The following is a 14,453-nucleotide window of genomic DNA, read 5'->3' on the forward strand; positions in this document are numbered from 1 at the left end:
TGCAAAGGCAGTTTTACTGGACTTTGCCTCATTTTTCTCTTCTGTCTTTGAAGGTTACTCAGATACTGAGTGCAGCCTGGGGCTATATCTGGGAAACTGAGCCTAACTACTGGCTGGGAAAGGTGAGCTACTACATAGGGCATGAAACTTTGCCCAGTTTTTGTTTTTTAATTTTCACTAATAATTTTTATTTTAACATTCTTTTCAAAATACATGTATCTCTCCATTCTCGTATCCATTAAGTAGTCCTATATATCAACTATTTTAAAAGAAAAACAAGCAATTAAGCAAAAAACATAGGACATGAAACTTTGCCCCTTTTTAAAAATTTTCACTGATAATATATGTATCTCTCCATTCCAGTATCTATTAAATAGTCGTATATATCAACTATTCTAAAAAAAAAAAAAAAAAAAATTTAGCAAAACCAACTTTTGCTATCCCAAAAGTTTTGCTAACAAATGAATATTTTTATTTTCTATGTGAGGTGTTTTTCCTGTCCTTGTCCATGAATATGAAAAAATATGAAAAGCATTTATATTTCAAAGTGCTACCAGTAGTAGTTCCATTGTCACTTGAAGAAACATTTAGTTTTTTATTTTTACTTCTAGTTAGAAAGAATAATTATTTGAAGTAGTAGGGAGCTCTCAGGTGTAATAGTCCTTTCCTTCCTTACCTCAATCCCCAATCTCTTTAATCTCTAGGCATAGCCTGGAAATGTTTCTCCTTTGCCTTGCATTTCCTTCAGACCCCAGGAAATACCAAAACTGATAATTAAAGCTTTGCTTAAAAGATGTACATCCATTTTTGTTTCAATACTGAACATAGGCAATTACTGGAGATTTCAGTCCTAAAAGATGGCTTGATGAGTTCCTAAAGCCAGAAAAATACATATGAGCGAGCCATACATCCTTGGATAATTTTCATTGATGTTAGCTAGCTAGAGCGGTCCTTAGGTGGACTGACGCATCAGGTGGTAAGATATTTTTTAGCTTGTTTGATAGGCCTTGCTTTGGAGAACTCAGGATTTGCCTCCATTACACTTTAAGGTGTTTTAAGATAAGACTTGAATGGAATAGGTTACTGATCAGATAAATTGCTTTAATTAACATTGTAAAAATAAAATATCTTAAAATACCAGTCCTGGCAAGAGAAAGTGTGAAAGTGCTGAACTGTGACTAAAGTTATGGTTAAAATCCACTCTAATACTCTGTCATGAAGCTTTATTAGCAGCAAATTATAGCATCAATATTTTAGGTGATGGAAGTCATCCATCTGTTACCGGCTCTGGAGACTATTATAATCCTTGTTGGAATTGTTATTGCACCAAACCTGATAAAAACAGGATGTGCATTTGTGCAAAATCGATAGTTTTCCTCTTTCAAATTCTGTTTCTTAAAAATCTCCCTAGAGCAATTCAGGAATCTGATTAATTTAATCAGTGATTAAAGGTACATTGGGAGGCATCCATTTAAATGTTTTTTACATATTCTCCTTCACTGAGTTGGAGCTTACTTGATGGGTATTCTCTTTGATCAAAATGCAGAATTTGGATTCTTATTCATATTCTAGAATTCATCTCATCCTTAGAGGATGGGGAAAACTGGTGGCAAGTGCCCAATGGATTTAATGAATATAGCCATTTACCCCACTTCCTTATTGCTCATCCTTATCATACTAATTTCCTAAATTGAGAATTTCCTAATTTCACAGTTCTGGTTACTAGAATTGTACTAATTTCCCTTTTAGCTGGATACTTTAAAATATAAAATTCTGTTAGGTTACAATAGCACATAGCCACTAGTTTCCATTAAATGCCTTATCTAAATGGTCTTTTAAATCATATTGGCAATAAGTCTTCAAGTTCTGTGAAATACATTTAATTTCAGCATCAGATTTTTAAAGATGCAATTACAGCAATCAAGCAATTATTAACATCTATTGTAATTAAATTTCAAAGTATCCAAGTAGCTAAGAGGGAAAAAAATTGCTTCAACTCATGAGGGGCCTTCTAATTCTGACATTTTGTAACTTATACCTTTTGTCTCAATACCTTTATCAGATTGGATTGGAAGATGAAATAAAGAACTCCCAAAGTTTCCCATCTTGAATTTAGAAAGCTCCTAGACCTTTCCCCCTTTCAACTTCCTCTTTTTTGTGTGTTCCCCATTAAATTTTAAGTTTCTAGAGAAAGGGCAGGGACTTTGTATTTATATATCCTGGCTTTATTGAGGAAACCCTAACTCCTCTTTACAATGATATAGCACTAAATAAATAGATTAGTTAAAGGAGTATTGTCATCTTGATTATATTTGCTCAGCCTATCCAAGAGCACTTAATGTCTTTCCAATTATTTAAATCTGACTTTATTTTTGTGGCAATTGTTATGCCTATCCTTTGGTACATATATTCCCAAATATTTTATACTATCCACCGTTATTTTGAATGGAATTTCTCTTTGTATCTCTTGCTGTTGGATTGTGTTGTTAATGTATAAAAATGCTGTGGATTTATGTGGATTTATTTTGTATCCTGCAACTTTGCTAAAATTCTGAATTATTTCTAATAGCTTTTTAGCAGAGTCTTTGGAATTCTCTAAGTATACCATCATGTCATCTGCAAAGAGCGATAGCTTGATTTCCTCATTTCCTACTCTAATTCCTTGAATCTCTTTCTCAGCTCTTATTGCCGAGGCTAGCATTTCCAGTACTATATTGAATAGTAATGGTGATAATGGGCAACCTTGTTTCTTACCTGGAAAGGTTCCAGTTTATCGCCATTACATCTGATGTTTACTTATGGTTTTAAATATATGCTCATTATTTTAAGGAATAGTCCATTTATTCCTATATTCTCAAGCGTTTTTAGTAGGAATGGATGTTGGATTTTATCAAATGCTTTTTCTGCATCTATTGAGATGATCATATGGTTTTTATTAATTTGGTCATTAATATGGTCAATTATACTAATAGTTTTCCTAATATTAAACCAGCCTGCATTCCTGGTATAAATCCTACTTGATCATAGTGTATTATCCTGTAGATGATTTTCTGAAGTCTTTTTGCTAATATCTTATTTAAGATTTTAGCATCAATATTCATCAGGGAGATTGGTCTATAATTTTATTTCTCAGTTTTCGATCTACCTGGTTTAGGTATCAGTACCATGTCTGTGTCATAAAAGGAATTTGGTAGGACTCCTTAAATCCCTATTTTTTCAAATAGTTTATATAGCATTGGAGTTAGTTGTTCTTTAAATGTTTGGTAGAATTCACATGTAAATCCATCTGGTCCTGGGGATTTTTTTCTTAGGGAGTTGGTTAATATGCTTGTTCTATTTCTTTTTCTGAGATGGGACTATTTAGACTACTTACTTCTTCCTTTGTTAATCTGGGGAAGTTATATTTTTGAAGGTATTCTTCCATTTCATTTAAGTTATTGAATTTATTGGCATAAAGTTGAGCAAAGTAGCTCCTAACTATTGTTCTAATTTCCTCTTCATTAGTGGTGAGTTCTCCCTTTTCATTTTCAAGACTAACAATTTTTCTTTTTCCTTTTTTTAAATCAGATTTACTAAGGGTTTGTCTATTTTGTTGGTTTTTTCATAGAACCAACTCTTAGTTTTATTCATTAATTCAATAGGTTGTTTTTTTTTTTTAACTTTCAATTTTATTAATCTCACCTTTTATTTTTAGAATTTCAAGTTTTGTGTTTGTCTGGGGGTTTTTAATTTGTCCCTTTTCTAGCAATTTTAGTTGTAAGCCCAATTCGTTGACCCTCTCTCTATTTTATGCAAGTAGGCCTCTAGAGATAGAAAACTTCCCCTTATTAATGCTTTGGCTGTATCCCACACATTTTGGTATGATGTCTCATTATTGTAATTTTCTTGAGTGAAGTTATTATGTCTATGATATGTTGTTTTACCCAATCATTCTTTAGTATAAGATTATTTAGTTTCCAATTATTTTTTGATCTATTTTCCCCTGGCTTTTTATTAAATGTAATTTTAATTGCATTGTGGTCTGAAAAGGATGCATTTACTACTTCTGCCTTACTGCATTTGATTTTGAGGTTTTTATGTCCTAGTATATGATTAATTTTTGTATAGGTTCCATGAACTGCTGAGAAGAAAGTATACTCCTTTCTATCTCCATTTAGCTTTCGCCAAAGATCTATTATATCAACTTTTCTAGTATTCTATTTACCTCTTTGACTTCTTTCTTATTTATTTTGTGGTTTGATTTATCTAATTCTGAGAGTTCAAGGTTGAGATCTCCCACTATTATAGTTTTGCTGTCTACTTCTTTTTGCAGCTCTCTTAATTTCTCTTTTAAGAATTTAGATGCTGCACCACTTGGTGCATATATGTTTAATATTGATACTGCTTCATTATTGATGCGGCCCTTTAGCAGGATATAATGCCTTTCCTTATCTCGTTTAATTAGATCAATTTTTGTTTTTGCTTGATCTGAGATGAGGATAGCTACCCCTGCTTTTTTGCCTTCACCTGAAGCATAGTAGATTCTGCTCCACCCTTTTACTTTTATTTTGAATGTATCACCCTGTTTTAGGTGTGTTTCCTGTAAACAACATATAGTAGGATTCTGGCTTTTAATCCAGTCTGCTAACTGCTTCCTCTTTACCAGGGAGTTTACCTCATTCACATTTATGGTTAGAATGACTAATTCTATATTGCTTTCCATGCTGTTAACGCCTGCTTATGCTTTTCTCCTTTCCTTCCCTCTTACCCTCCTACTCAGTATTAAACTTGTGAACACCACTTACTTTTCACAGCCCTCCCTTTTTAGTATCCCTCCCCCACCTTAAAGTTCCTCCCCTTATTTTACCCCTTTTCATCACAATTTCTGTATTCCCTTCCCCTTAGCTTACTCCTTCCCTCTCACTTTCTTTTTTTTTTTTAATTTTATTTTTTTAAATAATTTTTTATTATATATATTTTTTTATACTATTATCCCTTGTATTCATTTTTCCAAATTATCCCCCCCTCCCTCTACTCCCTCCCCCCGATGACAGGCAATCCCATACATTTTACTTGTGTTACAATATAACCTAGATACAATACATGTGTGTAAATACCATTTTCTTGTTGCACAATAAGCATTAGATTCCGAAGGTACATGTAACCTGGACAGACAGATATTAGTGCTAACAATTTACATTCATTTCCCAGTGTTTCTTCTCTGGGTGTAGCTACCTCTGTCCATCATTGATCAACTGGAAGTGAGTTGGCTCTTCTTTATGTTGAAGATTTCCACTTCCATCAGAATACATCCTCATACAGTATTGTTGTTGAAGTGTATAGTGATCTTCTGGTTCTACTCATTTCAGTCAGCATCAGTTGATGTAAGTCTCTCCAGGCCTCTCTGTATTCCTCCTGTTGGTCATTTCTTACAGAGCAATAATATTCCATAACCTTCATATACCATAATTTACCCAACCATTCTCCAACTGATGGACATCCATTCATCTTCCAGTTTCTAGCTACAACAAAAAGAGCTGCCACAAACATTTTGGCACATACAGGTCTCTTTCCGCTCTTTAGTATTTCTTTTTCCCTCTCACTTTAAATGAAGTGGAAGAAGTTTCATCACAAATCAAATATGTATATTGATACATACTATGTTCATATCTCTCCTTTCTTTCTCTCAGATATTATAGGTTACCTTTGCCTCTTCATGAGTTGTAGTACCACCACTTTACACTTTTTTATGACATAATTTCCTTTCCACCTCTAGTTTCTAGGACAAATTATATGTATATTCTTTACATATCTTTGTGGCAGAAGTATAGTTCTCAAGATTTCTTTTTACCTTTTTAGAAATCTCTTGAGTTCTGTATTTGAAGATCAAACATTTTGTGTAGTCTGGTTTTTTCATCAAGAATAGATGGAATTCATTTATTTCATTAAGTGTCCATCTTCTTCCCTGGAAAACAATGCTCATTTTTGCTGGGTAAGTTATTCTTGTCTGCATGCCAAGTTCCTTAGCCTTTTGGAATATCATCCTTATTGTGGTTCCTCCATATCTGAATTGCTTTTTTCTAGCAGCTTCCAATATTTTTTCCTTTGTCTGATGGTTCTTGAACTTGGCCACTATATTTCTTGGCATTTTGATTTTAGGGTCCCTTTCAGTAGGTGATCGGTGAATTTTTTCAATGTCTATTTTTCCCTCTGTTTCCAAAATGTCTGGGCAGTTCTCTTTGATAATTTCCTGGAAAATAGTGTCCAGGCTCTTTTTTTCCTCACATTTTTCAGGGAGTCTGAGTATTCTCAAGTTGTCTCTCCTGGATCTGTTTTCCAGGTTTGTTGTCTTTCCAATAAGGTACTTGACATTCTTTTCAATTGTTTCGTTTTTCTGATTTTGCTTGACTACTTCTTGGTTCATTCATTGAGTCATTCATTTCTACTTGTTTGAGTCTAATTTTCAATGATGTATTTTCTTCACTCACTTTTTTATATCTTTTTGTAATTGTCCAATTGAGTTTTTAAGTGAGTTTTTTTCTTTTATGGAATTTTTTTCTATTTCATCCATTTTATTTTTTAGAGAGCCGTTTTCTTTTTCCAGCTCACTAATTTTATTTCTTAATGATTTGTTTTTTTTATCCACTCTGTCTTTAAATGCGTGGGATGACTTCTCCAGGCTCTCTTGCCAAGCTTCCCTTTCCTTTTCCCATTTCTCTTCTAGCTCTCTTGTGAGAGCCTTTTTGATTTCCTCTATGAGAGTCTTATATATTGAGGAGCAGATCATATCCCCCTTAGGGGATTCTTCTGGAGACAGTCTGCTTTTATTCTGCTCAGGATTTGAAGTCTGCTCTCTCTCCATACAGAAGCTGTCAATGGTTAGAGCCCTTTTAAATTTTTTGTTCATTTTGTCAGAGCGGTAATAGAAGAAAACAAATTGACAAGAGAAACAATTGGTCTGTTTCTGGGCGGGGGATGGGGCTGGATGGTGTTTGGGAGCTTCCTTTACAGACTGCAGGAGACAGCAGCGAGGCACTAACAGGACAGTGATGGCTGTGCTGCATCTGCACTCTGAGGCTCTGAGAATGCCCTGAGTCACTCTGGGTGGGGGTGGTTGGGTCCAGAGAGAAGCTGGCTTTCTGGGGTTTTATTCTTCACCTCTGGTAATTACACCCTCTCTGTTGCTCCTGGCTTGCTGCCAAGACGGAGTATCCGCACTGGGGTAAAAGTCTTTTCACAGAAATGGAAGAGATCGCACCCCTCCCCCCTCTGGTCTGAGCTGTGTGAGCTGCCTGTCTCACTCTCGCTGCCTGCCCTCAGTCTGCGCCCAGCCTGTTCGACCCTCCCCCGAGCAAACACAGACCTTCTCTGGCGAATTTCAAGGATGTCTTCTATTGGTGATTATTTGTGGGTTTCTTTTCTAGTCAAGCATTAGCTCTGAGGCTTGTCATGAAGTAAGTCCTGAGAGAAAACGCAGAGCTCAAGCAGCTGTCTGCCTCCACGCCGCCATCTTGGCCAGACAGCACCTTGGCCTTTTTAAACTTAGGTCTTTAATAGGTCTCAGTTTGACTAAGGCCATATCCATTCAGTGATTAAGGCTGCGTGGCAATTGAGGCCATCTTTTAGTCTAAAAAATCCAAACACTACATTAAATAAATGTAGGAGGGGAAGACCTTCAGGGTTTCTGGCTAAGAAAGAAATGAATGCTATTATATCCTAGGCCAAACCCCAATTAGATCAAATAAGAATGAACTGTTAACTATACTCATTATTTCTTTCAGACTGCTACTAATCCATATTCAGGGGCTTGTTTGCTCATAAATGAAAAAATTTGAAATTATTTAGCTATGAAAATTCAAAGCTTTATTTTTTATTTGTGAAGGAAGACTGTTTCTGCCTAGGAATTTTATCCAACCTTTATTTTCTACTTCTTAGAAGAAAGCTCAGGATCTCCTTTAGGTAGACTTGTAATAAGGCATGAATCAATCAATCAAAACATTTATTAAGTGCTTGCTTTTATTATTATTTATTTTTAAATTTAACTTATCTTATTAATTTATTTATTATTATTAAATGCCAGCCACTGTGTACAAAAAAAGAGGTTCCTGTCCTCAAGGAGCTTATATTCTAATGGGAGAATCTACATGGAAACAAATGTAGACAAAGCAAGCTATAAATTGAATAACTAGGAAATGAATTAAGAGAGGTCATTAAATGTGTTTAAGAGGGGATGAAAAGATTTCCTTTAGAAAATGAGATTTTTAATTGGGACTTAAAAGAAGCCAGGGAAGTCCTTAGGAAGCATGTTGTTCTATTGTTTCAGTCTGACTCTTCCCAACCTCATTTTCAATTCTCTTTGCAAAAATATTGGAGCAGTTTGGCATTTCCTTCTCTAGTTGTTCAGGTGAGGGAACAGAGTCAAACAGTTAAGTAACAGCTGCTGTCTAGAGGCCAAATTTTAACTTAGATCTTGCTGGTTTTAGGCCTGCTGGCTGCTCATAAATAATGCGTTAAGTTTTGAAGATATTATATCATATGCACTAACCCATTTTCTTAATAAAAAGAAACTTCTATGGGATGATTATTTAAAGGTCATCTGGAAAGTTTCCCTGTCCATTTTTAAAATGTATCCCACATATTTTCATTCATATGGGTTAAACTCTTTTAAGATGAATTACTTGGGCTATATTTTTTGAGTTACATATGAGTTTGGAAGTGGAAGTTTTAATTTGGAGGTTCAGTCTGCACTTAGTATTCTACTAAGATGGGCTTTGAAATGGAAAGAAATATACAGCCAAAGAAATTCTTCAAAAGGCCTTGCTACTCCAGAAGTCTTGATTTGAGAGTTGATGCATAAAAAAAGGACATGGACAGATATTTTAATACATGAGTAACAGGAATATGTATTTCTTGATAATGCTTTTTTATGTCAGCAGTTTTTCTATTGGGAATGGAGATGGATTAGTGATTGATGCCAAAAAGAAATCAACGTTAATAACAGTATTCACCCTTTGAACTAATACTAATATTATTGTAGATTTCCTCTAGGTTTTATAGTCTTCCAAATTTTTTTCTGTAGATCTTCATGAATATGTTTCTGGAATGTAAATCCTAAAATGAGAACCAGTCCCCTGCTTTTCGATTAAAATGTTTTATGTATTTTTAAAAATGAAAAAGTTCATTTGGAACATTCTGCTTTCTTTATAAAAGAAAACACTTTGTATTTTCTAGTGCAAACAAATGGTTCTCTTCAGATTTTTGTCTGGTTGTCTTGATTGCTTTTTATAAACATTCCACTTTGTAGACAATCTTTTCCTATGGTGATTTTTCTTCCAAGTAAGATTTGGGTTAAAGATATTTCAAAACAGTGATAAATATTTTAACTAAGAAATCTTGGGGTTTCTCACCCCACTCTCCTTTTTTGGTTTTATTTTTTGAATGGTGAATTTTATTTTGATACCGGTAAAGTCAGTTGACTTGGATGACCATTGGAAGGAAGGTAGCTTGCTAATAGAGGGTTCCAGGCTGACTTTAAAAAATGAACAGGTCAAAAGCCTGCTTTGCTTATTACCACAGACCAGTTACTTTTTCTCTGGGGCCTTTAACCTACTTGAGGTCTTTTGTCAGCTCCATCTTTCTTGATCCTCCATGTAATTTACTGACAGAAAAGCAGAGGTTGAAATGTATGTAAGATCTTCCCTTACTGAGTGACTTCTGAAGCTCTATTGTACTTACCAGTAGTCATCTAGAACAAAAAAGATTAGTTTTTGGGAATGTTTTAAAAATATTTTCATTTCTTATTTTGGGTAGTGCAGTGGATAGAGTTGCTGGATATGGTTTAAGAAAACTCATCTAGATGGTGGAGAAGGATCGGAGTTCAAATCTGGCCTCAAACTTAATACATCCTAGCTCTGTGACCCTGGGCAAGTCACTTAACCCCAGTTGCCTCAGCAGGAAAAAAAAAAAAGAAAAAGAAAGAAAACTCATCTTTGTAAATTTAAATCTGACCTCAGACACTTAGTAGCTGTGTCACTCTGGACAATTTATTTAACTCTGTTTGCCTGAGTTTCTTTATTTGTAAATGAACTAGAGAAGGGAATGCATGCAGACCACTCCAATATCTTTGCCAAGGAAACCTCAAAGTTAAATTGTTAGGTTTACTTTTCTTGTGTCTTCTATTTTTTAGAGAATTTAATTTACTTTCAGAATTGTCTCTCTCTCTCTCTCTCTCTCTCTCTTTCTCTCTCTCTCTTTTTTTTTTTTCCTGAGGCTGGGGTTCAGCGATTTACCCAGGGTCACACAGCTAGGAAGTGTTAAGTGTCTCACACCAGATTTGAACTCTGGGCCTCCTGAATTCAAGGCTGGTGCTCTATCCACTGCGCCACCTATCTGCCCCCCTAGAATTGTATGTTCTTTCACTAAATACAAACATTACCAACTATTACATGTATATACAAACATTGTCCAAAGTCTATATGTTTAACTGTTTTATTTTGTTTTAAATCAACACTTAATATCTTTAAGTTTTTCTCATTAATCTATCCCTTATTCCTCCCATTGGGAATTATCCTGCTCATTTCTAATTTTCTTTCTTATTATTTTCTTATGTTTTACCTTTTTCCTTTCCCAATTTGTAATCTCATTTATTTTCAAGGGCATTAATTTATAAAACTCCTTTCCATGATATATCTGTATTTTTCCTCAATTCTTATTTCTTTTCTATAGATTTTATTCTCAGGAATATTAATTATCTTTAGAATCAATGGGTTATAGGGGAAGCATATGAAGTATTCTGTGAAGTTAATTGGCCTGGTTATCTTTTTTCTTAATTTTATTTTGTTTGGGGGAAGGGTAATAAAATCATCTACTTTTTCAAAACATGCATAGATAAATTTTCAACACCCTTGCAAAACCTTGTTCCAATTTTCCCCCTCCTACCTACCTACTCTCTCCCTTAATCCAATATATATTAAACATGCAATTCTTATACATATTTCCACAATTGTCACGCTGTAAAAGAAAAATCAGATCAAAAAAAAAAAAAAAACCTGAGAAAACAAAATGCAAGCAAACAACAAAAAGATTAAAAATAACTATATTGTGATGACCACTTACTTTACACATTCCTGTCTTTGGGTAAAGATGGCTCTCTTCATCACAAGACCATTGGAATGTCCTGAATCATCTCATTGAAAAGTCTTCCTTCAGAACTGATCATTTTATAATCTTGTTGCCATGTATAATGATCTCCTGGTTCTGCTCACTTCACTCAGCATCAATTTATAGTCTCTCCAGGCCTCTGAAATCATTCTGATCTTTTCTTATAGAACAATAATATTCTATAACTTTTATATTTGGGTTAAACTTCTCTTAATGTCTGCTGTTTGCTTCCATTACTTTTGGGCAGTTTCTTGTAATTAAAAAAACCCCACCAAGTTTCCTCTTGACAGATTTTTCTTCTAGAAGGATATATTATTTTTAAGTTACATGTTTGTTTTTTAAGTTCTCCTATTTTCTTTTCCATTCATCTTTTCCATTTTTGTTTTCTTTAATATAATCTATTATTAGAAAGCATTCTCAGTACTTTTGTTGGGGTGGACTTTGATTTTAAAAAAATATATTTTTTAAGAGTTTGAATTAAGATTTAATTCATGAATTTTTAATGATTGAGCTACTTTAGTCTTGCCTTTTTTTTTGTATCCTCAGTGTTTAGCACACTGCCTGGCAAATTGTAAAGTGTTTACAGACAGCTATTTTCTCTTGGTTCTTGAAATTCTTGAATTTTTTTTTTTCCCCTAGAGAACCTAATTACACTTTCACCTAGATTTCCTATGTTGTGGAGTTCTTATCTACTATGATTGCTTTTTATTTTGAATGTTAATTTATTATTTCCTGTCAACTTTGATCTCTTACTAGCTAAACTAATTTCTCCTAATTATCCTTATTTAAAAGATAATTCTTATTACTAAAATCCTTCAAACTCTGATGGTCTTTCCATGACCCTGTGTAAACCCTTGATTCTCTGTTCCTTCAGATTGCCCAGGACAACTTGGAGCACTTGGAATGTGAGGGTTGATTCAGGAGCTTTCTTTCCTTAGACCTGGAATGATGTTTTGGATTTTTTTTTTCTGCTTTATGTTCTTTTTTCTCTTTCTGGTAGTTATTTTTATCCATGCCTTTTTCATTGGTATATTTTAGATTCCTGGAAGGTATCTTGCTAGGACATCTACATATATTAGCATTGTTGAATTTCAAGTAAATATTCAGCATTTATGGATTTTAGAGCAATGACATTTAAATTGATAAAACAAACTATTGCTCCATAATTAAAATTGGAAAAGAAGCTTAATTTGCAAAAACCCAAGGCATCCACACTCAAAATTCCAGTTAATACTTTCCCAGTTCTAGGTGACTGGTGATAAAGAACAACCTTTCCTTAACTCAGTCCTTGGCCTGAAGAAACATAGCATTGTAGACTGATGATAGAGAGTACTGTATAGAAATGATGTCACCAGGCATTTTGACTTTGGGGCATTGACAATTCCCTCCCCATTACCTCATCTGGGAAGGAAGATCTTGGCTAATGAAGTTCTTTCCTTAGGTCCCCTGGGCTGGGTGGGTCAATCTCAAAACAGATACTTGCTGTTGGTTATTGCTTTTTCTTTAGCATCTTCCAATTTCCCTGTAAGATTTGTCAAGTTTAAACAAGTATTTTTCTTATTTCATATTTAGTTCAGAAAATTTAAAAAAATCAGCCTATTTATCTGGCCTACCCTGGGGGAGTGGAAAGAAATAGAATTCTGCCCCTTGTGGGGAAATGACATTGGATGATTTCACTAGTTTGTCATAGCCTGTTTTTGTTTTGTTTTGTTTCTTTTGGCTTAACAAATTTATTGAATTTCTAAAAGAAACAGGTAAGAATAAACTAATGAAATTCAAAATTAAGGCCTGTCTGTAAGGTTGGGATTATATGAAGAAAGAGTCAACATTAATTTTTTTTAATGGTCATGTGATGGTTGGGGAGTGGAGTTTAATAAACCAAGATTGGATAGATACTCATTGATGTAGTAGGCAATGTGTATGTATAGGAGGCAGTAAACAACCTGTATCACATGAATTGGCATCCTCACATGAAATTAGGAAAGTTGTCCCATCTTCATGGTAGCCCTGGATCCAAATAAAGAATGTGCCGATAAATGCTTAATAACAGGCTCTTTGAGAAAAATAGCAGGGCATCTATGGGTTTCTAAGGCTCCCAATGAAATTGCCTTCTTAATCTGCATACATCTGGATTCAAATTCACTCAAAGACCATGTAGTTATTTTTTTTTGTGTGACTACTTTTATCAAACAACCAATTCAAAATAAACAGTTCCTAGTTATATTAGGTAGCTTTAATATTTGCAGAGTGTTTTATGTATTATTTGATCACAACAGCTCTGTGAAGTAGCTGCTATTATTACTCCATTTTAAAGATGAAGAAAAGAGGGATTTTAAGGGATTAGCCCAGGATTGTACAGATAGCCTATGAGGCAGAATTTGAGTGGGCTTCCTATCTGGCAGATCCATTACTCCATTACCTGTTTGACCTGGCTACCATAGAAGGTCTAGGACATACTCCTAACTATATGTAGGTTGTTGGACTTTGTGAAGATCCATGTGCCTTTATCCTGAACTTAATTTTTGACTTTATGCTATGAAGATCCATTTTAGGGTCCCAAACTTTTATCAGAAAGGTTAGAAAGTCTTTGTGGGAAACTTTACCCATTTCAATGTCTATTGCCATAAACACCTTATAAAATCTATGTTAGAACAGGCTTTTTTTTTTTTTTTTTGGCTCTCTAACCCCAATCCTTGCAAATGTTTGTATGAGAGCACCAACACTATTACCTGTAAAAGAATCTGTCTTCTAGGCTTGCTTGTTATAGCCAGTAATTGTTCTCCACGATTTGCAAATTGTACATTAAGGGGTTTGATAGCTATTATTTATATAACCTTTCATAATAACTATTGTTTTTCCCAGTTCTTGTTTTTTTCTGAGTTAAGTGTCTTGCCCAGGTACACACTGTTAGTGTCTGAGGCCACATTCGAGCAAAGGAAGATGAGTTTTCCTGATTGTAGGCCCAGCTTCTGTATCCACCCTGGCATGTAGCTTCCCCTTGCATAATCATACAAGTTTAAAAATTGTCAATTTATATTCTCTCTCCAAAGGAAGAGGGAGGTCCATTGTGGTCCTGAAGTGAGTAGCAAATTTGACTCAGCAGGCCTTTGGCTTTGACAAGAATTTTGAGACTTTCAAAGGTCTCACAATGAATTGTTTGCTTGTATTTGCAGCAGAGACACTCTTATTTGCTCTATCCCGCTTGTCAAGGTTGTTTTTGAGTGAGGCTATGCATATAAAACATGAAGTGACATATGAATGTCTGATTATGAGTGCTTATAAGCTACCAGGGCATACACTGGAAAATACTGAGC

The 14,453-nt window shown here is 34.5% G+C and overlaps 1 protein-coding gene and 1 long non-coding RNA gene across 3 annotated transcripts in view; both read left to right on the top strand.

Moving 5' to 3' along the window:
* The window catches only part of GRIP1 (glutamate receptor interacting protein 1), a 762,478-nt gene that overhangs the window by 146,203 nt on the left and 601,822 nt on the right, over positions 1-14,453 (top strand). The window lies entirely within an intron of this gene.
* Positions 1-14,453, top strand: part of LOC141544047 (uncharacterized) — a 39,037-nt gene that overhangs the window by 15,621 nt on the left and 8,963 nt on the right. For both annotated transcript variants that reach the window (XR_012482527.1, XR_012482526.1), the window contains exon 2: positions 54-122. This is a non-coding gene — a long non-coding RNA (uncharacterized LOC141544047). The remainder of the gene's footprint in view (positions 1-53; positions 123-14,453) is intronic.

Source organism: Sminthopsis crassicaudata, chromosome 5 (genome assembly GCF_048593235.1).
Source record: "Sminthopsis crassicaudata isolate SCR6 chromosome 5, ASM4859323v1, whole genome shotgun sequence".
In the NCBI taxonomy this organism is placed as follows: Eukaryota; Metazoa; Chordata; class Mammalia; order Dasyuromorphia; family Dasyuridae; genus Sminthopsis; species Sminthopsis crassicaudata.